Source organism: Chanos chanos, chromosome 16 (assembly GCF_902362185.1).
Source record: "Chanos chanos chromosome 16, fChaCha1.1, whole genome shotgun sequence".
In the NCBI taxonomy this organism is placed as follows: domain Eukaryota; kingdom Metazoa; phylum Chordata; class Actinopteri; order Gonorynchiformes; family Chanidae; genus Chanos; species Chanos chanos.
Window position 1 is genome coordinate 11,279,688 of NC_044510.1, and position 25,154 is coordinate 11,304,841.

Below are 25,154 nucleotides of genomic sequence, written 5' to 3' on the forward strand. Positions count from 1 at the left end.
AAAGAACGAGAGACTTTCCATTAATAGCAACAAATACTCCTAATGGTACGAGAAGCCAGACAGAAGGCCGTTTTAAGTATTACAGGAATTTCTTGGCGACAAACCCGTCCAGCATTTGACAAGATTGGATAAAGATACGTAGAGTGCCACCTAGCACTTGACGGAAGAATTGCAACGTCCTGTTCATATTTCAAGTTGAAATGCTCCGCCTCAAATCTAAGCCCTGAACTACTCGCATTTTCACCTCATATTTTATCATGTGTATTTCAGTGTGGTCAACAATAATTTTGAATTATTCTCAAATATTCAACGCGGGCTTTTCAGTTATTGCCAAAGTGTCAAACATGTGTCCTTGTAAGAATCAACTTAAACGTCAAACAGAAAATAAAAGTGCTTTGAATCGACACTTTTGAAGGACATTTCTGCAAATGTGTATCTCATAAAACTAAAGGGCAGACTAATTATTGCTGATGCAGTAATGAAAGGAACATTAGATGACCCGGTTATTGGCAAACAAAGCGCATTTTCAGCAAATCCTTGTTAAAGCAGAGAATGAATGATAACAAAAATTTCAGCTTGTCAGTTGTATGATTGCCCCAAATGTTCCTTTTAAAACTGGATAGCAAAAACAAACTCCTAATTTACCTATTTGTCTGAAGGTGTTTCAAAGAGAAGTGTAACAGTAAAAAACTATAATTTCAGCAATTAACGTCATTTGGCCTCCTCGACTTGTGTTATATTTGTGATAATTGAGGTATTTCTCCAAATCAAAGATGAAATACATTTTTAAAGTAATTTAAAGAATTTTTAAAATTAATGTCTTAATGTCAAAGTTTGTCAAATATAATGCCAAGTCACTCTGAAATTAATTAAAATGCATTAATCTTGCTGTTCCAATTTTTAGAACTGAAAATTCTACGTCTATGTAAAGCTCAAAGTTCAGGCCCTGAACGAGTGTTGTTTTATTGCGAGTATTTATTAGGGTGTATATGGCGATAAATGTTTTATCGCGTTGTTTTACGTCGTGATGTGGCTTTCACGAGGCCAAAGGCATTGCAAAATCTGTTTATTTAGTCATTTATTTATTTACTAAGTAACTGTAAAATGATAAGGGTAATTAAAAAATGTACGCGACACGGGCGCCCTGAATTGTGTGGGCCATGCTGAGCTACAGACTTAAATTTTAGCCTTCCATTACTCGGTAGGATTGGGTGTATATTTTATGCTTATTCACATTCAAAGAAAATACAGGCACGAGGACATACGGCATGGCAATCACCTATTATTGGATACTAGAAGAAAGAAAGAAAGAAAGAAAGAAAAAGAAAGAAAGAAAAAGAATTTACATTTGGCATATGCTGACATATCTCGTCTAAATAAGTGTTAAGTTGGCATGCCTAAGTATGCAGACGTTTAAAGAAAACGAAATGACAACAGTGCTATAAAAAATGTCTTGTAACCTAGTAAGATTTTAGAGCGGGGCGCTAAGAGACCATGGGACGTAAACGTTGAAGGGACCTTCTGTCAAACAGTTAACAGAATGAGGTGACCATGTTCGTCTCGTTGTTTACAGAAGTTCTCGCAAATGCTAGTTCCTCTGACAGGAGCACGCGCTCGGCCATGTCTTTTTTTTTACCCCCGTTTTAAAACAGCTAACGAAAGTCAAAGTCTCACTTCAATCCGTCATCTGAATTGTGCTCTTGAGGTCAGATTTCACGAAAAAGGCAAAGTGAGCTTTTGTTTGGTAAGTAGTTATCCATCATCCGTCTGACTTCGGTTTGTGGGATGATCAGCCATCAGAATTTTGAAGTAAAAAGTAAAGCCGTGTAAGTTGCCTATGAAGACATATGAGTACACGGGTTGTTTATGCGGCTCTACCTAAAGAAAAAAAATTATTCTTTTTATTATTGCAAGAGTCAAAAGTTTAACAAGCTTCCCTAAATTCTCTCTTAACTATGCAACATCAATGAATATAGCAATGAACGTTAATGATACTATTCATTTAACAAAACTGTGTAGGCTATGTGTTTTTTTTTAATCTTCCTCTTATTAAAATTAAGATATAAACGTAAATGAAGTCAGTGTCCAGTAAGAGTGAACTTTTAATGGAATTTTAATCGTTTGATTTGACTAATGCTTGTCCTAAATGTTTGTATTATTAACACAACGTAGTTTTTCCCTTTTAAAGGCCTTGATCTGCTGTAAAAGTAGTTCCTTTTTTCGTGCACTTTAAGCTACAAATTTGCATGTTTTTAACGAACAACACATGAAGGAATTAGATCCGTATCTACTGCAAACTTTGAACAAATTAACTTTATTTGATTGTATGATTCTTTCAGCTTGTAAGGTATCTCCTTTATATTGTTTCTCTTTCAGTATATAAGTAATAATTCCAATAATTTCGCAGAAAGAGTGAGTGGTATCAGCATGAAACCATCATGTCTTTATTACAACGTTATCTTATGCCATAGAATTATAGCTTTACGATTACAGGGAAACTCACGAAAATCACGACATGCAAATGCTTTAACGACGCAAAAAATATATTAATTACATATGTGTGAAGTTAAATGAAATTAAATGAAGCGTAAATATCAGATAAAAGTGTAAAGGACCCGTGTACTCCATCTTATCTTAGCGCTAAGTTATTTTTAAATAGGAAAACATGGTGCGTCTGTACAATACAAATTTTAATGTGCGTAGGTGTAATTACGGAAGGGAAATTGTGACGCGTGCATGCACGTTGTCCTCGGCCTCTCCTAGGAAATGCATTATAATGTACATACACGTGGGCCTTGTTTTTAAGCACCGCTCGGTTTACAGTATAATTCTACTTCAATTATGTGAAACGTAATCCTGTGCTCTAAAGCACAAGAAATGGAGTATTAATGTTTGGAATCCCTGGTTTTTGGAATAAACTGAATTGTTAAATAAAGATCTTCGGTGTGGATTACTTAAAATGAAATTTTAAATGTTAATAATTGATACCAAAACCGAATCCAGTCCAACCTGAATGTAAAAATCCAATATAAACAAAAAATGGGGAAAAACAGAATACACACTTCAGTTTACCCAGTTACTTGAATTCAGAATCTTCAAACTACAAACTGTGTGTGTGTGTGTGTGTGCGCGCGCGCGTGTGCGCACATGTTGTTTGTGTTTTGTCCATGTCCAACTGTGGCCATGATCCAGTTAAACGACGATATCATTATTGCTTAATAGAACAAAACTGATCATGTCCTGGTTACCAGAACCACTATTAGCATCATTAGCCATTAGCACAATGTTTTGTGCAGATTTTATGCCCGGATTTTAAAACAGATGTCATTGACAAAGGCTTGTAAAAGCTAATTTACTCCAAACTATTCTGAAGAGAAATGAGTCACATTTGTTCTCCTGAAACGGCTGCAGAGCCGGCCGTTAGTAATCGCACACTCATACATTTTTAACATTTGTGTGCGAATATATGAGTGAGGTGAAAATAGACTGTTCATGATGTGTCAATGGGCTGAAATCTCCTTTCAACGCAGAAATCACTCAGGAATTGCCCATTTAGCCGCAAGAGACCGGACTCCGGCAGAACTATAGAGTTCTGGCAAGTGTCAGTCCATATTATGTTCAAGTTCTGGAGAGTATCAATCACTTGGTGTGTTTGGAAGCTAGCCCAGTGCATTGGATGCAACAATGGAATCAATTGCATCCAATAATGGTTCACTGAAAGTTTTGGGTTGCCAGTCATGGTTGGTACAGCCTACATTAGTTATCTAAAAGTCCTGGACTCGTGTAAACTGAGTGAACTAGCCTAACACTTTAAAACTCAATTTGGAAAGATGGTCCACACGGAGATATTAAATCCTTTTTTTCTGGACTGATTTTTTTACCCCCCCCCCCCCCCTCCTTGTACATGCTATATGACATAAGAGCTTAAAAACATATAAGGTAAGGGAAGAGACCACCATATAGATTGTCGGGTGTACTCTGAAGACCAGGCGTTAAATCAAACGGAGTGCCATTAGTATGGTTCAGTCTCTACATCAGATGTAAAACAAGGCATTCACGAAGGCTCAGACATACCTTATGTGCACCACCATAATCTTTCCCCAGGTTTCTTTTAAGGGGCATTTTTTTATCTTTTAGGATTTGAGACAACAGCAGTCATCGCATCTTTTATTGCTCTCTTCATGACAAATAAAAGCTCTGAATAAAACCAAGCAACGAGCGCCACATTGCTAATAAAGACAGAATGAACCAGACAGGGCCCGGAAGAAGTTATCACTCTCTCTCCCCCTGACTGTCGCTGTGACTCTCTTCCTCTCTCTCCCCCCTGCTGTGAATCTCTGCCACCTTTGATGCAGGGGTGATTTGAGCTTAATTAGCCGCCAATGATGGAGAGGTCAACATCTGCTCTGTCGACAGCCAGAGTTACGGTCGCCAGCGCCATCTCGACGCTTTACATCTTGACGCTTTACGGTTGTACGCACGTGACCGTTTATCAGCGTTTGTCACGAGGCGCTTAGCTCGACGTCTGCCAACGCGCTCACGATGCTGACAGTTTGGTCCCATACCGACGAAAGCCTGTTATGTTTCTCATCTCATTCTGGTCTTAGGCAAGATTACGACACAGCTTCCAACTGACACAGTTGGTAATACTTGGCTTAGTGAACTGGAGCCATGGATGATTATGGTTTTAAGGTTTGTTGAAGGCTGTCAAATATTGATCGTGGGCTTTTTACCAGGCTTTAAAGTAAAGCTCCAACTACCCAGCAGCCCGTGGATAAACCAGCTCCATTTTGATCAGTCACCCTCTTAAACTTCTACGTACAGGTAATATGCTCCCGCTAACGTCAGAGTACCCCAATAATACAAGAACATACACTTCTTACACAAATACAGTTAGGCTACTGTATTTTTCAAAAATGAAACATCATACTCTCTCGTTTTCCGTCTCACTTACTCTCTCTCATACATACACCCCACGGTTTTCACCCTATCCCTCCCATCTCTCTCTCTCTCTCTCTCTCTCTCTCTCTCTCTCTCTCTCTCTCTCTCTCTCTCTCTGAGCTCAGTCTTCATAAGTTAGTCACAAAAACAGTAGCTGTTGCAGTTCATGTCTGCTCTCCCCCCTGTCAGCAGACAGATAGAATAACAGTGGGATCTAGGGGTAGCCCTCTCTCTCCACAGGACTGTTCTCACATGGTACCTCCAACTGAGCCAACTCAAACACAGCTACACTGCAGCTGGGGCAAATCCAGCCACGTTAGGATCATAAGTCAAAACTTAACGCTACACCACAATGCCACACTGTTCAGTCTTAAATACATCACCCCTCCCATACATACAGACACACACACACACACACACACACACACACACACACCTTTGGGAACGTGCCATTTTCGGTATGAAATGAGACAATCTGAATTTGGGGGTTTTTGTTATTTGTGTATTTTGGTTTTCCAGTTTGTGGGTGAAGTATGGGTTTACTTGAGATTTGGCGCGACAGTACGTGTAATGAAGAGAGAGAGAAGAGATATGTGGATATGTGCTTTCTGGATGCACTGAAGAGAGGGAAAGTGTGAGTATGTGTGTGTGTGTGTGTGTGTGTGAGCGCGCGTGTGTGTATGTATGTGTAAGAGAGAGAGAAGGAGAGAGAGAGAAAGAGAAATAGTGTCATATGATGAAATGTTTGTGTCTTGCCCGCTAATGAAGTTATATGCTTACACAGGGAACTTTCCACTGTTCTCATTTCAGCGTTCGTTTCTGCCAGACTATAGCTTGACCAAATGAGTTTCCACACTCCGCAATTTAGATTAAGTCTGATTTCAGCGTTTATTTTTGCCATGGAAAAACACACTCCTTTTAACATTCTGCTAATTTCCCCCTGCCACGCGTTTCACAAAAGGCTCTTTCAGAATACACCTCCAAAGAAAAATGGTATGATGAAATTACCCCACGCCTGGAAATTAAACAGACGCTCAAACTTCAGTGCGTCATTCAAGTTTACCAAGTGGCTGAATTTGCCTTCCTGGTACTGTAGGTAGTACTGCTTTTCTTGGCTAAACACTGAAGGCCAGGGCATGTGAAATTCTGAACTGAAAAATAGGAATGTAACCGTGGTTTAATACTGTTGTACGCGTGTTGTTTCTGCACTTTTATGTGAACTGTCATAACATAATAATAATAATAATAATTAAAAAAAAAGGTGTCATAAAACCCCTCCTGAGTGACTTTCACAGAACAAGACGACCTGTAACTCTGTGGTGGTGGTGGTCTGTCTCCATGGTGATGTCAGAAAACAAGATGAATAAGTTACTGTCATTTTGGTTGTCATGGAAACAAGCAGGAACATGCAAGAGAAAGTGTATTGTGGGCCAGATTCGAACAGTTTCATAAGAATGTTCCCTATACAGGTGAAACAAACACAGAAACTACACAAGACAGAGGTGTGTGTGTGTGTGTATATATATATATATAAATATATGTGTGTGTGTGTGTGTGTGTGGTACAGCATATATATGCAGCACATAAATGAAAAAAATACAACTTTGTTTTTGTATAATACAGTATTACCATTACCATTTAACAGATTTATACCTTTACTGAACTCTTTTCAGTATCTCAGTGAAGAATCTTTTCACATGGGAGCACAATCTGAAAGTTACCTTCACTTTTTTTTTTTCTTTTTCTCTTTTTTTTCTTTGATTTCTGTACGTCTTAACATCCCTTTTTGTTTTTATATCTCTCCATCTTTTTACATCCCTCCTGTGCAAAATGACACCGGAGCCCCTTGGAAAAGGGATCATGCTGAAGTTATGTTTTTCTTCACATTTTCACCTTTTCTTTTAACCCTCTCTCAGCAGGAGGGACAGAGAGAGAGAGAGAGAGAGAGAGAGAGAAAGAAGGTGAGAGAGAGAGAGAGAGTGGAATTTATGGCTCTACGTTAGTGATGCAGAGATTGTAAAAGAAGGGTGGGGGTGTGTGTGAAGAGGGAACACATCTTGACAGTGAACAGTTGGCTTTTTGGCTCTTTCTGGTTTACAGCCTACCAGGCCCCCAGTATAGGGTTTACCAAGACAAAAAACAGGAGGAGGGGGTTGTTTTCATGGAAGGTGACTCAGTAGGGAGTATGTGGGAGAAGAATCTGGAAAGGAGGTTTTCCTTTGACTCTTGTTCGGCGGGAGTAAGCTTAGAGGAAGTGGAACGGTCGAACTTTGACCTCATGAACGGTCATTTCGGATTAGGTGGCACTGTACCACTCTAGGGAGACTTCACTCCTTAATGTTAAAATCAGGTTCAACTGCACAAATGTTGATTTTATTCAATACGTGGGAAAAAAAAAAACAGGTCCTAGATCAGCACTTTAGGGTATTTAATACTCAACAGTGTCATTTCGCAATGGAGTGGAGTTCATTTTAATTCTCCAAAATTGTGATTAGAAATTAGACGCAGTAGATTAACTGGCTCTCTGAAAACACTTGTCTGAACCTCACAGAAAAAACGATTAACTGAAAAATTTGTGTTAAACCGAAATGAATGGATTAATAAAACACAGAGACAGACCGAATATTAAAAAAAAAAAAATCTTTTCTCTTTCATCACTATGTTCCTTACATTTGGTGTTCACGTGTTTGTGTTTGACCGTTAGCGAGTTCTCCTGTCTCCCCTTTTTTTTTTCAGTTCCTTTTTGAATAGTCGATTCAGCCAAGCGGCGAGAGGGAGGGGGGGGGGCGGATTGGGGGTGTGTGTGTATGGGGAGGGGGGGGGATGTTTGTGTGTCAGCTGGCTCATCCTTAAAAACCCAGCAGAGTTCTGGGCCGCTGATTGTGTCCTCGGTTACATTGTGCGAACTGGGCCACCGTAAATCTAGGCAGGCCATATTTAGAGGGGAGCCTCCAGCCAGTGCCGAGTATGGTCCAAAGGGAGCCCTTTCACTCCCAGACACAACCATGCAGCCATAAATTCCTACTGGAGCCTGGATCAAAGGCAGCCAATTCTCTCACTTCTCTCTCTCTCTCTCTCTCTCTTTCTCTCTCTCTCTTTCTCTCTCTCTCTCTTTCTCTCTCTCTCTTTTCTCCCTGTGGCCCTGACCCACCTCCCTGTATGTCTGTGGTGTGTAGATATATGTAACCTGTATATCTTTCCATCACTTTTGATGTTCTTTTTCATATATTTTTGTATGGATTCTTTTTTTTTTATGCTTACTTTGTTTATTTTTCAGCAGTTTTCGTCAGAGGTGGGCTTTTTTTTTTTTTTGGTTTTAGGATGTGGGGAGGGGGGGGTTTGTCTTGTTTCTGGCTTGTTTGAAAACAGTTGAAATTTGAAATATGTTTCACACAAACAGCGTAATAAAGGTTAATGATGTTTTAGCAGTGAAAACCTCTCCTACGTGCCCTTAACTGACCCCTTTCTGCTTGAAACCAAAACTCCCTCTCACGTATGACGGACCGTAAACCGATATTAAAGATACACTCGTGATTTAATACGACATAAAAGGGGTATACATGCTAGCTATAATAATTTGTGAAGCAATTCGGGACCATAAATATTTAATACATTGAAGTTGTATAGACTTTTCACTTTCAGAGATCAACCATTGTTTGTAATGTGAATTTATACGACATATGAAAACATCTGAGCAGCTTTTGCCCAATAGCTGTAACTATAAATTATTTCACGTATTAGCGCATAAACAGCGCTACACTCTAAAACAGCCTAATGTCACAGCCTTGTAAAGAATACCTCTTTTAAAAATGTAAACGTTTACGAAGAGACGTTTTCAAAGACTCTGACTTTCACTCAAAGGTGGCGACCTATCGCTTTACTGCGAAAAGAGCAACATTTGCTCAAAACTCAAAATTATTAGCAAGACAAATACACTGTTTTTTTGTTTTTGTTTTTTGTTTTTTAAAGTAAATTGAACTTCTGGGGACAGAGGAACCTCTAGACACACAAACATTTTTACAGTTTGATTAATGCTTGTTTGATGTCTGTGTGTTCGACATCAGATTTTTTTTCATGTTCTTAAGTCATTGTTGTTTCACGTCTATTTATTTGACGTAAGGCCTATTCAGTAGTTTCTCCTTGACATTACCGACAAAATTTAAATTGTTTCTCAAAAAATAAGGACAACAAGACAAGGACATTTTCATAGAACCATGCCACATCATTCATTACCATTTAAACAGATGTCTGAAATAAAAGAATATTACGCTGAATGACATGTTTGTGTCCAATCGCTACGTTCTATTCTTATACAGCTAGTTCCAGTAAACAGGTATTACCAGAGACCTTGGTTAGCTGAAAAAGTCCTTCATAATCCTAAAGTAGGACAGATGCCCTGAAGAAGGGTTATAGCCCACCGCTGAGAAATATTCATTTCTACCATGACCATCCCTTTACAATAACTCAGAATATTAAAGACATCTGGTTTTCATAGTTATCTGTACATTTTCAAAGGCCTAAAAATAACTGTGCGACAAAACTCAAAATTTTCATTCAAGTTCAACTTTTTGAGACTTGCTGGAAATTTTTTGTTGTTGTTGTTGAGTTTTTGGGAGATTTTTGTTTTTGTAAGGAGTGCTCCTGAATGATCTTTCATTGTTTTTATGAAGACAATGAATTACCCGTCTTAAAACGTTTTTTGGGGCGATCCTGATTTTTTTTTCTTTTTTTTCTTTTGGATTTACAGCACACGTACCATGACACAGGAATACAGTAACACTTCGACCTGACCGGTAGCGTGCGTTTTATCGACCCGCTGTGGTGAAGCATGACAAAGTGAGTCTCTCCTTAATTCGATTCCACAGACTCTTCATTTTAACCGTAAGCTTATCCTGATTCGCTTTGCTTTTTTTTTTTTTTTTTTTTTTCCATTAGATGTGACAAATCGCTTTTTTTTTTTGACGTGACACACCGCTTCGCCGGTGCATCCGAGGGAAAGCCCTTTTACGCCAAATCTGATTTTCCACGGACAGATCCGTTACATATCGTTTTTTGAAAGTGTACATTTAGTCTGTTTTCTCTCATGGATTTGGTTTCAAATCAAGTTATCTCGAATTTGAAATAGAATGCTTGAATCATCATTATTATTATTATTTTGGTCTTTTTAAAAAAAAAAAAAATTTTTGGAAACTTCCACGCATTAACATATATTAATATATATATATATATATATATATATATATATTATATATATATAAACATACTATTATAGATGTAGATCAGTTTTCTTTTCACAGCCAAATAGATAGATTGACTGATTGACTGACTGATTGACTGACTGATTGATTTAGGTAGTAAGTTATTAGACACCCAGTGCAAAATGGGGATCCTTTTCTGCAGCAGTAGTTTGTGTATTCTAGAATGATCTAACACACACCTTTTCCTCCTCAACCCATCACCGAAACCAGCCTTTTAGTAACAGTATGTCCTTAGCACTTAAAACTCAATCTTTCATGAGAGAGTGATGATGTGAAGGAAGAGGCAGGAGCGACGATCGATCCTCTTTTCACTTGTCTCCCCTCTCTCCATTTTTCTCCCCTCTTTGCCTTCTTTTCCGTCTTCCTTTCTTTAATGTCTCTTCCTCTTGCTTCCTCCCCTTTGGTCCAGGAATTTCTGTTCTTTTTTTTTTTCTTCTTCTTCTCCCCAAACCTGCCCTCTTTCTGTAGCTCCATCTATCTTTACTGTTCTCTGTGAGTACTCACTCTCGTTCTCTCTCTCTCTCTCTCTCTCTCTCTCTCTCTATCTCTCTCTCCCCCTCTCTCTACTTCAGAGGCCCATAGCAGCTGAGCTGTATGTCTGTATGTGTATATTGTGTGTGCCTAACAGTAACTGTGTGTGCGTGTGTGTGTGTGTGTGTGTGTCAATGACCTCCTCCCCTAATGAGGAGCGATGTGTCAGTAGTGGCAGGGAGAGGAGGGAGAGTCCGTGGGGGCGGGGGGGGGGGGGGGTTGGGGGGGTGCTCGGATCACATGTCCCTTAATGAGCAGCACAGAGGCGGCAGTGCTAGCAGCTCCACTCACTCTCTGTCTCAGAAAACCCTGGACCTCACCGCCCTCACCGTCCCCCCTAACGGCCCCCCGGGAGCCCCCCGCACTGCCTTCTGTTTCACCCCACCAACAGGGTTCAGCCAGGGGTCAGAGTTTGGCCCCACCACTTCCTCTAAGAACCGGGAGAGAGAGGGAGAGAGAGAGAGACAGAGAGAGAGAGAGAGAGAGAGAGAGAGAGAGAGAGAGAGAGCAGCTTCACTCAGAGTCCTGTGAAGGCAGAGATGGGAGCTTACTCAAACCGAGTAGTGAGAAGGGGCGTGTGGAAGATTTGGGGATCCAGGGAGACAGAGAGGGGAGTAGAAAAAAAATAACAGCAAACAAAGTGATATAAAAATGAAAAAAGAGAAAAGTGAGGATAGGAATTCAGAAAGAGGGAGTATGAAAGACAGTGTGAATGAATGTGTGATAAAATGGACAGAGCTCCAATGTCAAAGACAGAAAGAAAGAAAGAAAGAAAGAATATGTTTACAGAGGAACAAAATAAGGAGAAACAAAATCTAGAACAAAAACAAAGAGAGCAAAGGAAGTTCTACCTCCCAGTTCAACCATGTAATATAAATCAGCACAACTCCTCCTTCCTTCAAACACACACACACACACACACACACAAAATTAAAGAGAGCGAGAGCTAAAACTTGACCCTCTCAGCTTTGCTCTCGGAGCTGAACTACTGCTCTGCTAAAAGACATTAGCAGCCGTCATTTGCCAACAAAGGCTTGACTCACCTGGAGTACCCGGTTATGGCTCATCCAGAACCACTGAGACAGAATGAACTCTCGACCGGCTTCAACCGGTTCTTTCCCTAACTGAGTAACCGATGAGTGAGGTCACTTCCCCAAAAACCTCTCCATTCATAGTCTTACTCTTAGTCTGCATTATTGTGAAGTACCTATATTTTAATGAGGAGAGGAAAAAAAAAACTAAGATTCTGCGTGCGCGGTACAATTATGTAAAAGAAAAAAAAATTCAAAACAAACTGTACATCACAATTATAATTGGGAGGCTGGTTCGTATTTTGCACAGAATTGGGATCCCAATTACTTTTGAGACAGCACTGATGTAACATGGCATTATGCATATGCATATATATATATATATGCACCCCTGAGACATTCTCCTTAGCGCTATATAAGCTCCTGTTTCTTCCCTGTCCAAACTCAGCACACGTCCGCCTCCTACAAACGCCCCAACACCCCCCCCCCCCCCCCCCCGTTACATTCAATGCAAATGGAGTGGAGCGACGAAATTTGTAACATCGGTGCCGCAGTAATGCTAATGGCCACCGCGCGGGTAATAATGGAAGCTGCGGACACGTCGGCGTTAGAGGGGCGGGGCGGGGTGGGGGTAGGTATGAGTTAGGTGAAATATGGACCACTAGTAAAGGATCTAAATCTGCTTAACATTGATTTTTTTTTTTTCTTTTGGCCGGTTTTTGATGAAAATGCGTAGCGTACCTGGAGGGGCCTCCCTCCTCCTCCACCAAACCCCCCCCCCCCCTTAAATCAATTGCTACTCCCTTTCGCAAAGAGCCCTCGCCGCTGGCGTGACGGACAAGCAGGAGGGGAACGGGAGTCTCCAGACGGCCTAATCTGGCTCCCGGGGCACTTGGCGACGCCAACGGCGTTCGAGTTACAGGACAATATCGTGTATGTATTGAGCGTATACTCAGAAGTCTGAGCAAAAAAAAGCTCAGCGATTGTTGGTCTTTACAGGTTTTTTTTTTTTTTTTTTCTCCTCTCTGTTTGTTTTGGTGATGGAGTGGCAGGTGTCGTAAAGATGGAGACACTGTGACTGAAAGCGGACTGTGTGTGTGTGTGTGTGTGTGTGTGTGTGTGTGCACGCGCACATACGTCACTGATGGTGTGTGTGAGTGAGCATGTGCGACACGACAGCATTTACCCATGTGAATCTGTGTGTATGCGTGTGTGTGTATGTGTGTGTGTATGTGTGTGTGTGTATGTGCAAGTAATGGACTTACATGAGTACTGGATTAACACTTTGCCAAATGGGACTACTTATTACACCTTTATCAAATCTTTCTAGGATTCAAAATCAAATATACTGGCTAAATCTGATTTCAAAAGCCTTATTTTTTTATTTGATATAATATAACATCAATGGGCAACAGTACTTAAGTACATACACAGATGCAGGTGTGGAGTCTCTGCACTCTTACCCAGAACTATTGTTATTGCAGGTTGTGTATGCTTCCTGAAAGTGAGTATGTGTGTCCGTACGTGTGTGTGTGTGTGTGTGTGTTTTAGAGAGAGAGAGAGAGAGAGAGAGTGTCTGAATGTGCTCCTGAGAGACAGTTGACTCACTCTCATGACCTTGTCGCGACCCCTCTGCGTTCGTGACCCCTCCGTGACCTCCACTAGGTAGAGGAAAGCAGAATAGATGAGCTTCCTCTGCATGGTAGGAGCGAGGGATGACAGAGGGAGGGAGAAAGGGAGCAGTGTGTAACGGCGAGGAGACGCCATTGTCCTCATCTCTCGCCCGCACACCCACTCCATCTCCCTCCACTAAGTGTAACCATGGCAGCAAGAACACACACACACACACACACTCTCTCTCTTTCTCTCTCTCTCTCTCCCTGTGTCTGTTCTGTAAGCATGGACATGCCTGCCCATAAAGATTACACAAACCTGAACATGCTTGTAGAAAAAGAAGACTTACAGAAATATATACTGAAATACAAGCACAGACACATACTGCTGCAAAGACCATTTATTTCATCACTGCGTTGACGCAGTCTTAGAAAAATATACCATCTAAGTAATGTGAAGTACACACACACACACACACACACACACACACACACATGCAGGGTTAATCAGCTCTGTGTGTGTGTGTGTGTGTGTGTGTGTGTGTGTGCTACTGGGTGTGATAACACTCTGTGGTGATACAGTGAGGTAAGAGACAAATTCCTGCAGTAGATTTGACAGAGGTAAGATCTGAAGGAACAGGCAGACATCAGACGCCTCTCTGTTTGTCAGGTACACGTCATACATCAGCTCTGACCCGGCTCCACACTCCCTTCACTCCATCTTCATTCCAACAGAATGCACATATTCACAACACAGACATCAGAGATTAAACACAAGCATACATAGTTTGGACCCCACATTCCACATATTTTGTCTATCTATCTATCTGTCTATCTGTCTGTCTGTCTGTCTGTCTGTCTATCTGTCTATCTATCTATCTATCTATCTATCTATCTATCTATCTATCTGTCTGTCTGTCTGTCTGTCTGTCTGTCTGTCTGTCTATCTATCTATCTATCTATTTGTCTGTCTGTCTGTCTGTCTGTCTGTCTGTCTGTCTATCTAGCCATCTAGCTATCTATTGCCCACACACAAATATATATATATGAATATGTGTGTGTGTGTGTGTGTGTGTGTGTGTGTGTGTGTATGTGTATGTATATAGGTAGATATAGATATAGATACAGATATAGGTATAGATATAGATATAGATATAGATATAGATATAGATATAGATATAGATATTGCTATGTAGGTACTCTGTGAGAAACCAAGGGCACATATAAATTCTATGGATTCAGTTTTGAAAAGGGCTTCTAATTTTGTTTTGTTTAAATTTGTGCTGGCCCCCAACCTGAGTGTGATTGACTGGAAGCTCAATTAGAGCCGATGCCTTGTGTCCCCTGAGAAGCATTATGTAAATGTGAAACTCAGCTGCTAACACACATGTTAAACCACACCACCACTGTACAATGACGCATTGTGTGCGTGTACGTGTGTGTTCGTGTGTGTGTGTGTGTGTGTGTGTTTGTGTTCGTGTGTGCATGTGTGCGTGTGTGTGTGCGTGTGTGCACGTGCATGTGTGTGTGCACGGATGGCATGATGTGTGAACAACAACGGCCTAATTAAGTTTGTCTTCAGTGCCCATGAGTCCAAGCGGGTGTATATCTTTATACTATGCAGGGGGGAGTGTAAAGTGTGTGTGTGTGTGTGTGTGTGTGTGTGAGAGAGAGAGAGAGAGAGAGAGAGAGAGAGAGAATGAGAGAATCACAAATGGTGTCACAGCTGTTCTCATCTTCTCTCTGCACTGCCTCTCTCTAACACAAAATGGTGGTTCTTTGCCTTAGACAGCAGTTCTGAGAGCCGTTCCTGTGATCCCTTCACTAGTTTAATCTTTAAAAAAAAAGAAAAAAGGAGCGCATCTCTGACCTCAGATCAGTAGTTAGTTGTAATGTGTCAACTCCCGGCCTTATTGCGATCAATTCTCATAAACCCATTGTTCTTGAGGTGAAGACGTGCACCTCAAAGGAAACAGCGATCACCTGAGACTTAAATATGGTGTGCCATACAGAGCACTCTCCCTAACTCGTCCTGTCACTGTTTGTAACAACACAGTGCAATGCCGCTTTCACAGTGATTTTTGGGGTGCTGCCTCCTCCTGGCAAACAGTAACACCACAAAAGAGGATACCCCCCATTTCTCCTGGTTTAAGTTACTGAGACACATTCACAGCACATGCTTTCTTTCTTTCTTTCTTTCTTGCTCTCTCAATCTCTCTCCCTCTCTCTCTCTCTCACAAACACACACAAACACACACACACACACACACACACATTCACAGCAAACACACAAGTGCAAATACACCCATAAGCTATCTCAGACCCATGGCTGATTTCCCTCCAGTTTTTATACTCTCACTAAGCCTTAAGTGCCTCCATGTCTCTCAATTAAAAAAAAAAATACAATAAAAGCCTATTAAATAATACATGGGCGTTATTTAGTGGCCCAATTAAAACACACACGCAGCAGTATAAGTTGAGACGGGCAGGGGCTGTAAACAGCCCAGACTGGATTCATTTAGATAGGAGAATATAGAGTCTGCCCATACCTGGCCTCGTAACCGGGTTGTAGTGATGGCCAGAAGTACCCCCTCCACACACACACACACACACACACACACACACACCACCTCCTCCCCATTTAAAACATTGTAAAGACAGCAGCTTTTTTAATGGAGCATGTCTGGGTCCATGCTAAGGAAAGGAAAAAGAGATGATCAATCTATTCCCTCGCTTTTTTTTTTTCTTTTCTTTTCTTTTCTTTTTTTTTTTTTTTTCACAGGGACCAATAAAGATGTCTCTCATAAATTGTTTGGAGATCCTGCACACTCGAAGCCAGCAGATAATGAAGTACCAAACTACACGCAGCATAAATCTTGCCCACACACACACACACATACACACACACAGATGTGTTTACTCAAGGCATTGCAAACACTTGCATACATGCAGAAATGGGGAGTGTTTCGGTTTGCGTGCGTATGTGTGTGTCTGTGTGTGTGTGTACCACTTTATCTTACATGTTAAACCCCAGAGCTTAGACTTGGTAAAATTAGATATTAATTCCAGTGTTGTAGGTAGCAGCTAACGCCCCACAGTTACAGTGTCTATACATGTCTTGGTTCCAGTTTGTTTTCATATACTATACGGGCGTACTGTGAACCCAGAGTACCTGCACCAAAGTTACGCCGTTTTTTCCAAATGTAGTTATTACATTAGCATATTGTTATGGAAAATAACCACTGGGTTAGTCGTACATGTCTGCAGGATGTATTTTAATTATGACGCACACATTTTGCGACTTCTGTTCGCTGAAGACCCGGAAAAAATCTTGACGTAATTCATATTTGAATCCCTTGACTCATGAGACGAATATGAATTTTTTTTGTATTTTCAGAATAAAGAAAATACACCCTCGTCCAGCGCGGCAGAATGTGCCGCATCAAAAGGATAAAAGCGTCACCTCTGTGTCGTCCTGTTTTACGGAGAAATTCAATCCCGTACAGTCCGTGGATTTGGGATTTGCCAAACAGTACATAATTCACTGAATTTATAAAAATAGGTTGTTGAGAGACGAAATCAGCCAACGACATGTAATCACGCTCGACAGAACGTGAACCCCGACCCCTTAAACGCGGATTTAGTGAGTAAACCTATCAGCTTCTTTTTCATAGTGACCCAGAGCCAGTGCACTAATTCACTGCTCAAGTGCATTCAAACTTATGGTGGTCCCTTTCAGAGGGAAAATGTTAATGTTTTTTTTTGTTGTTGCCTGAATACTGTGAAACCAATACATGTCAGGATACACAAGGAAGTTTTGCGGGCGTCGAACAAAAGTAGCACGCATTAACCTAACACAGAGATTTCACATCGAATTGAATCCCCATATTCATAACAGTGCCTTTCCTGGTTCCTGGTTCTTGGTTCTTGGATTTAGACTTGAATTCGTATTCAGTGATGACAGATCCCTTGTTAAGTCTACAAACAGGTATTAAATATCCCATATCCCATGTTTACAGCACCACGAGCATCAGAGGATGCAATGACTGATTTAATAAATCATAACTCTGAGACATGGGGATTGTTAACAATAAAATTGTTCAAATAAAGTCTTTTTTTATTTATTTGAGTCCTCCTATGTCTATATTATCCTAAGAACTGTGTCACAATATAGATTAAGGAGCTAATATTCAGAATGTTAACTGAACTGAATGCTGAATGACATGTTGACATAGCCGGTGGTTAACTAGTCAGATCACATGACCACATGGACTGTATATAACTAATCATATGTTATATATTAGGGCATTAGATAAAGGCATTTCGTTAGCAAAACTGAAGTCAAACACCTCAGTAGCTAGCGATGGAATCTATATTAGGAATCCGACCGATGCACTGATTGTAAGTCGCTTTGGCTAAAAGCGTCTGCCAAATGCTAAATTGTAAATTGTATATAAAAGTTTAACCAATTAGCATAGCATATAGTGAACTGGATAGTACACCCCCCAAAACGCACACACACACACACACACACACACACACACACACACACACACACCTAGTCTCATCTGCTTTACATACTTTTTATTTTCTTGAAGCTGATTAGAGCCTGTTCCTACATGCATCCCTGCACACACACGCACACGCACACGCACACACACACACACACACGCACACATATGCACGCGCGCACACACATTTCATATTTGGTAAATGAATCAAGTGAGTTTTACTACACAGCTTTGGGAACACTTAATGTTTTTAATGGTCTGAGACAGCTTTTCAGTAGGCTGACATTTTGGCTTGTTCATCAGCATTCTTCCTACGTAACACCAGTAGCCCATTTCCATACAGTGTGATGCAAATTTAAGGTTATACAACAACACACAAACAGACCCCTCAAGGCACCCCCCCCCCTCGCCCCACCCCATCCCCACCCCAAACTGGTCCTGGAGGGCCTTTGATTTGTGGTGTAGAGCAGAAAATGGGAGTGGAGGGGGGGGGGGGGGGGCGCCACTCTGAGAGATCAACCCACTGCCATCCAGTCCTGGATCCAATAAGATACTGAAGGTGGTAAAGTCTCCTTTCATCCTTTCTTCCTCTCTCCGTTCTTAATGGTAAAAGAGTGATAGGTGAGGTTAAAGGTTGGGGGGGGGGGGGGGGGGGGGGGGGGGCGGTCGGGGTTGAAACTGACGAGAGCAGCGACGACAACAACAACAACAACAGAAAAAGTTAAGAGCTGTCCTCGTGGAAGCCGCTGCCTTTGACCCATTTGAGTCTGGTACTGTGTCACCGAGGTACACTGGGGTTTGGCAGCGCTTCCAGAATGCTCTTGTAGTCACGTCGGTGATGAGAATGGAACACTTGGTCCCATAAATGCCAGATCGCATTGAGGTGTGAAGCTGATTATGCTGCTTGGCTCCACGTTGGCTCTGCTTGGCATACCGTGATGTTGTGTGTGTGTGTGTGTGGGGGGGGGGGGGGGTGAAGGAAAGGGAGAGAGAGATAGAGAGAGAGAGCATAAACTTCTTTACGACTTTGTGTGTGTGTGTGTGTGTGTGTGTGCGTGTGTGTCTGCGGGTGGGTTTGCGTGTTTGTTAGAGACAGACTGAGAGAGAGAGCGAGAGAGAGAGAGAGAGAGAGAATGAAAGAAAGCACATAAATCTATGTGTTTGTGAGAGAGGCAGTCATTGAGAGAGAATGTGTATGTGTGTGTGTATGTGTGTGTGTGTGTGCATGTGTGTGTGTGTGTGTGTGTGCTTCTACAGCTGCACCTTCTGACTGTTGCCAGAGCCCTCCCATCTGCCCCACTCAGAAATTTACCCAGAGTTCAGTTTCGCCTTGGCACACGCACAGCAATCTCCACTAATCTTGATCATCCGTGTCACCTCACTGAAACATTTACATGTATCAAGTCGGTTTCACAGTCAGAACTTTTTATCTCTCCAGCACTCTTCTCTTTTTTATTTCTCTTTCTCTTTCTCTCTCTTTCTCTCTCTCTCTCCCTCTCTCTCTCGCTCTCTCTCTCCGATAAATCATTTTTCCGCTGTGACACGGACTGACCTTGAAGGTTCTTAAACCATCTTTATTCAATTGCGTTGCTCTCTGTATTTCTCTGTTCCGTAGTCAGATTCGGTTTTACTTTTGTTCTTCTTCTTACTTGGTTCCCGACGATCTTCCCAGCTCCATTTTGCTCAACTCTTTTGTGTGCTTTTACACTCTGGCCTTTTCATTAAGTCAGTTCATACAGGAAAAGATGATTCTGCAGAAATCCATTGACGTGCCTCTCTTGCGCACCAAAGTAATGTCAAAGGTTTTTAAATAGCAGGGCCATACTGTAGATATGCCTCTACTTGTAATTCCATTTTCAGAAGATGCTAATGTACACACGGGCGAAACCCCCCGAACGACTCCATCCCGTCTGAAACGTTACCTTTGCGCGATAAATCTTACGGGCGTTCGCGAGCTCGCTCCTGCGGTGAATTCGAAATCAAAGTGCTGACTGTTTTATTGCTACAATTATCTTAATCATTCGACAAAATCGATCAAAACGATGACCACAAGACAAGAAAAAAGGACGCTTATGACGAGAAACATGGAAGAGATTGAACGATGCCGGCCGCATGCTCTGAGGTGTCCGCCCGTTGGCGTGAACTGTTGCTTTTGGGGGGGTTGTGTTTTTTTATGCCAGGTAATGCGGGTTAAACACAGGCTCTGAGAGGTACGGTAGGCCGTTATACTTGAGGCCAGGGAGACGCTGTTGAGCCAAAATGGAGCAGAGGGGACGTTTTTAAAAGGGCTGTGCTCGAGTAGCCAGGTGTCTTATCGCTGTACGGCAGACCACAAACCAAACACACACACACACACACACACACTCACACACGCACACACAAACAAACATAACCATGACGTCAGTTTTTTTGTTGTTTCGCGGTGCTTCCTCTGACACAGTAATCGATTGCGTAGCTTTTGAGCTTCGACACAAATCACCTCCAAATTAAGTTTAGGGCGAGTTGACGAGTTAATGGGAAAGCAATCCGCTGTTATAGCGCCCGCTTCACACACGGGGGTAAATAATAGCACTCCCTAACGGCACCGTTTCAGACAGGCTTGATGGATGCGCACGACATCGTTGGCAAGGACGAACGTCCCTCTGTCGAATCTGAAGGAACGGCGTCCGTTAGAGTGACCGCTGAACGATTACCGCTCGTCGAGCGAAGGCCGCGTCGCTAAGCGCTTAGCGGAGGGCACTCCTGAGCACCTCCGGTTAAGTTTGCCTGCCGCGACTAGCCACTTGTTTAACGACTGGACCGAGATAAATACACGTCGCAAAGTCGTCTGCCGTGAAATGAGAGGGAGTGATGGCGTTTCAGCGACTCAAAGACAATAAAGGTGATCCGTTTTCTAGACGCTTTAATTAGCTATTGAATGATGAGTTTTAAAAAAAAACAAATACTGTTCAAAATGAGCTTCTTCTCTTTTTTTTTTTTTTTTTACAGAGGTTGAGCGCTGCATCGCTTTATTTCAATGGTGAAAAATTTCAGTCGATTTTGACCAACTGATTTCCAGAGTTTTTCAACAAGTCTCTCTGTACGTGAGAGCAGGAGGAAAAAAAAGAAAGCTTAGGGATATATCCTCTCCAAAGGCTCTTTGTCTTATCTAAGGGTATCTCCGTCGCACGTGCGTGCGCGCGCGCGTGTGTGTGTGTGTGTCCTGAGAGCTTTATGTGTGCTGTGCTGATAAACCACTGTAAGTGATGCCCTTTCACAGTGTTTATACCTCAGTTGTATACAGGAGAAAATCCAGCTATAAAATAGAGAACTGTGCACAAAAACACAGCATAAAGGCCCTGGCCTAGAATGGAGCTCGGATATAGGATCCTGGATTATTTCCCCCCCAAATTTCACCCTGGCTGTTACGCTAGCTTTTCATGTAAATAAGGGAATCGGCCCTATTCAAGCACCAGTTCGCATTAGCGTTTGATCCTGTCCAAACAGCAAAATGTCAAGGATCTATGAGATAGTGTTTGTCCAGGAAGGAACTTATCTCAGTTCCAAAGGTGCTTGCGGTTCATTTTTCTGTGTGCTCAGGAAATTCTTTTCGTGACTTGTTATCGGTTTGATTGACGTATAATCGAGATGTAAGTCGACTTTCGCGTTCTGCTTTATTTTTTATTTGTCCTCCGGCCTGGTAATATAAACACAAAAGGGAAGCATAAAGAGAGAGAACGTAAGCATGGGCTTGTACCGCAGTCTCCATGGCCACCTAGTGAAACATGTGGGGACAGCTATATTCATATGGTTACCTGCACTGGAAAGATACAGTGTGCCTCAAGTGGAGGTGTGGCAAAGATTTCAATATGCAAATGAAGAGGCGGGACATTGCACAGAAAAAAAAAACAACGGAAGTGGGCAGGGAGGGGTTGGATGAGGAAAGGGGAGGGGGTTGTGAAAGAAGTTGTAACCAGCGCCTCAAACCTGAGGCTACACTGCTATCCTGTGGACAAAGTCAAGAATGCAGCCCTGGAATATTATTTGTCTCTCTCTGAAATCTTTTCTCTCTCTCTCCTTCTCTCTCTCTCTCGGAGCGATTGGGCATGTGCCATAAATTTTTTTGGCATTCATTTGTCCCAAACGACGTTGACATCATGGGAACGCTCTCTCGGGATTGATCAGGAATCGATCTCTCGTCTGATTCACAGCCAGACCCGCAGCAAACGCGTCCTCCAGCTGTTTGCGAGGGTCCTCTCTGGATAATTACGACTCAGACCACTTATAGATTTACATTAAATGTCAGTACCACATGTACAGGGTCAACAAGCCAGGCAAAAAAACAAAAAACAAAAAACATGCAACATATAGAAAGCAAGTGACAATAACTTTTTTGTTAAATTATTCCTAATTTAGGTTAGACATGCAACTGAGGTTGTGTTCACTGGAATTACAATCCATCCATTTTATTTTGTTCAGCTCATCAATTACTGTTTTTTTTTATTAAGCACAAAGCATATGCTACACACACATATACCGACGCAAAAAAAGATACATTTGTGTTTTCTTTAAAAACATTTTTTTGGTCAAAGATTTTCAGTTAAGATTGAGTCTTTCTGAACATCTTTTGTCTGATTTCTGTCTCTAACCGGTGATGTCAGAAAATTGATTCTATTAATTCTCCTCAAAAATTCATCCCTCCTCCCTCTTTTTTGCTCCTGAAATTCATTTTCAGCCTGGGAGATTTTATGTGCAATCAGTCTTTAAGGATATCCATACATTGTAATTATCTATTATTATGAAAAAAAAAAAAGAAAAAAAGATGAGTAAGGTTTTGGGACAAAATTCCCTTTGGATTAATGGTTACATTAATCATCGTTATGTCTATTGGGGGAAGATTGGTTTTCCGGCCTTCTCGATCCTTTTGTTATTTATGTGGTACATGGATTTAGGCTTAATTGCAAAGTTGGATCCGTGATTTCTCCTTGAAGACCTGGAGGACTTGTTCAGTTATTCAGGGTTAGAGTCACCTCAGGGCACATAATTGTTTGCAGCACTATCAAGCCGGGTTCTTTAATCGGTTTTTGTATTGAGAGTCATAATGAGGAAATTCTACTGTGTTCTAGAAGATATTTTCACAACCAAACGGCGAGAGGAAGAAATTTCCCCGCATCATAGACACGACTGGAGGTGGCGGGAGGGGGGGGGGGGTGATTAGGATGACTACAAGGTGACTGGGATAATTGTGTTTTCCTCCTGATTTATTATTACATCGGAGTTCTTTACTTTCGTTCCGAGCCCTTTCCGAACTGCCTAAAACCTTGAGTCTTGATTGCACAAGTCTGAAAATAATTTGATTAAGAGCTTTGAGAAACGGAGTGAGTCATCGACTTGACAAACCACGTCTGGTGTAAGCCTCATTTACCGTGTCTCCTGAAACCTCTCGCTGCAACGCTGAGGTGATATCCTGAATGCAGATCCAGCAGCCCAACAGGTAAACAATGGGGCTCTATTCAGCCAGAAGATCTCCATGGTAACACCATCTCTGATTAAAAAAAAAAAAAAGGAAAAGAAAGAAAGAAAGAAATACTGTGTGTGATCCAGCAGGGGGCGTAGTGACATACTCAGTGCAGGGGGGTTTAACAAAGAACACGATTTGTCACGGAATATGCTGAAGATGAGCCAAAAACAAGTCCGTGAAAAAGTCAAAAGACCAAACATTCTCAGTTTCTTACGTTGTCCACCGTGACGTTATACCAGATGATTGGGATAGAGAACTACGCAATTCGGTTACGGGGAAAGAAAAGATCATAACATTGATGGGGTAGTGGATATATCAGCGGAGCACCGCTTTATGTCGCTTACGCAGGAATTCTCACCCAGTTTGTGTGAAGAACAGCACTCTGAGGGAGAGAAAAGACAGTTCGGGACAAAATTCGGCGACTCGAGCGAAATCTTAATGTGCCTCATCACCTGGTCCCTGCTGTTCTTTGAAACAAGCTTTAGTTTGAGGTCCACTACCATGACTTAGTGCTAGCATGACTTCCTGTGCAAAAAGAAAAGAGTAAAAAAAAAAAAAAAAGAAAAAAAAACAGAAGTAAGTGAGTCATGTTCAAAGAACGATTAAGACTCAAGAGTCTGGTTTTAAAAAAAAAAATGGCAGGTGCCTCACAGAGGGCCAAACGGGTCCGACGTTCAGTTGGAAAAATCCAGAGGGTTTCCTTTTAAAAGACACAACTCCGCTCCAGTGAATGAGCTGTACTTCCTTCCTACCTCTTCATCATCCTTCATGAAGCTTTTCTAGTCCAGTAGCATCAAAGCCTAAACCAGAGACTGGTTCACTCCTTACACAAGCTAAAGGAACTAATATTTGGACAAACCCAGGTGTTAATATTTACCGTCGTTAATACCCTGAACCCTCCGCTTCAAAAGAGCCATCTCCGCTTCAGAGAGACCCATTTACAATCTTCTCATCATTGGGCTTTGACTGCATGCCGGTGTGTTTGGACAGGGCTAATCCCAGCATTTATCAACCTTGACTTTGGGGTCCCTCTTATCGGAAGGACTAAGAGAGGTCTTCAGTTCTTAAGAGGGGAGAAGGATAATGTGGGGGAAAAGGGGGCCCGGATCTTTCCGGGGGGAGGCGGGGGACTACAGGGGGCTAAACTACTTGGGAAGTTTAGTGGCCTTGTTTAATTGGACGAACGCTCAAACTGCAAATGTTAATTTCATAAAAAATATAACTACGTGTAAAGTAGTCACCGATGAGATGAGGACTTCATTTATGAGTAGATGGTGTTTTTTTCTCTCTGTCGGAAGCATATTAAGTGCAGTGAGTGAAAGTGGTTGCATGCGGTTAATCTGCACCAAATGATAACCCCTGTTGCTATGGTGATAAAAGAACCACGCGCAGAGGGTTTGAGGAGGAGGTCAGGGATCATAGATAGGAAACCAACTTCCTAACACACACACACACACACACACACACACATACGTACACACACAGATACACACACACAGACTCACAATACAATACAAAATGTCCTAAACTCTTGTTCAGGAGTATGCCTGGAGGCCCAGGGGAAAAAACCCCTCATATTTATAACTCTCATTTCGACGAGGCCGCTCCCACCCCTCATCCCCTCCTCCTACTCCCTGGCAGTGGCAGACCGGCTGTGTCTTCCCCATCGCCCCGATGAACGCCATAAAACTCAGCTGCCATAAAAATTGATTTGAGGCGAAAGAGAGAAAATGGAGACACACTCGAAAATAATTATACACATGAACGCT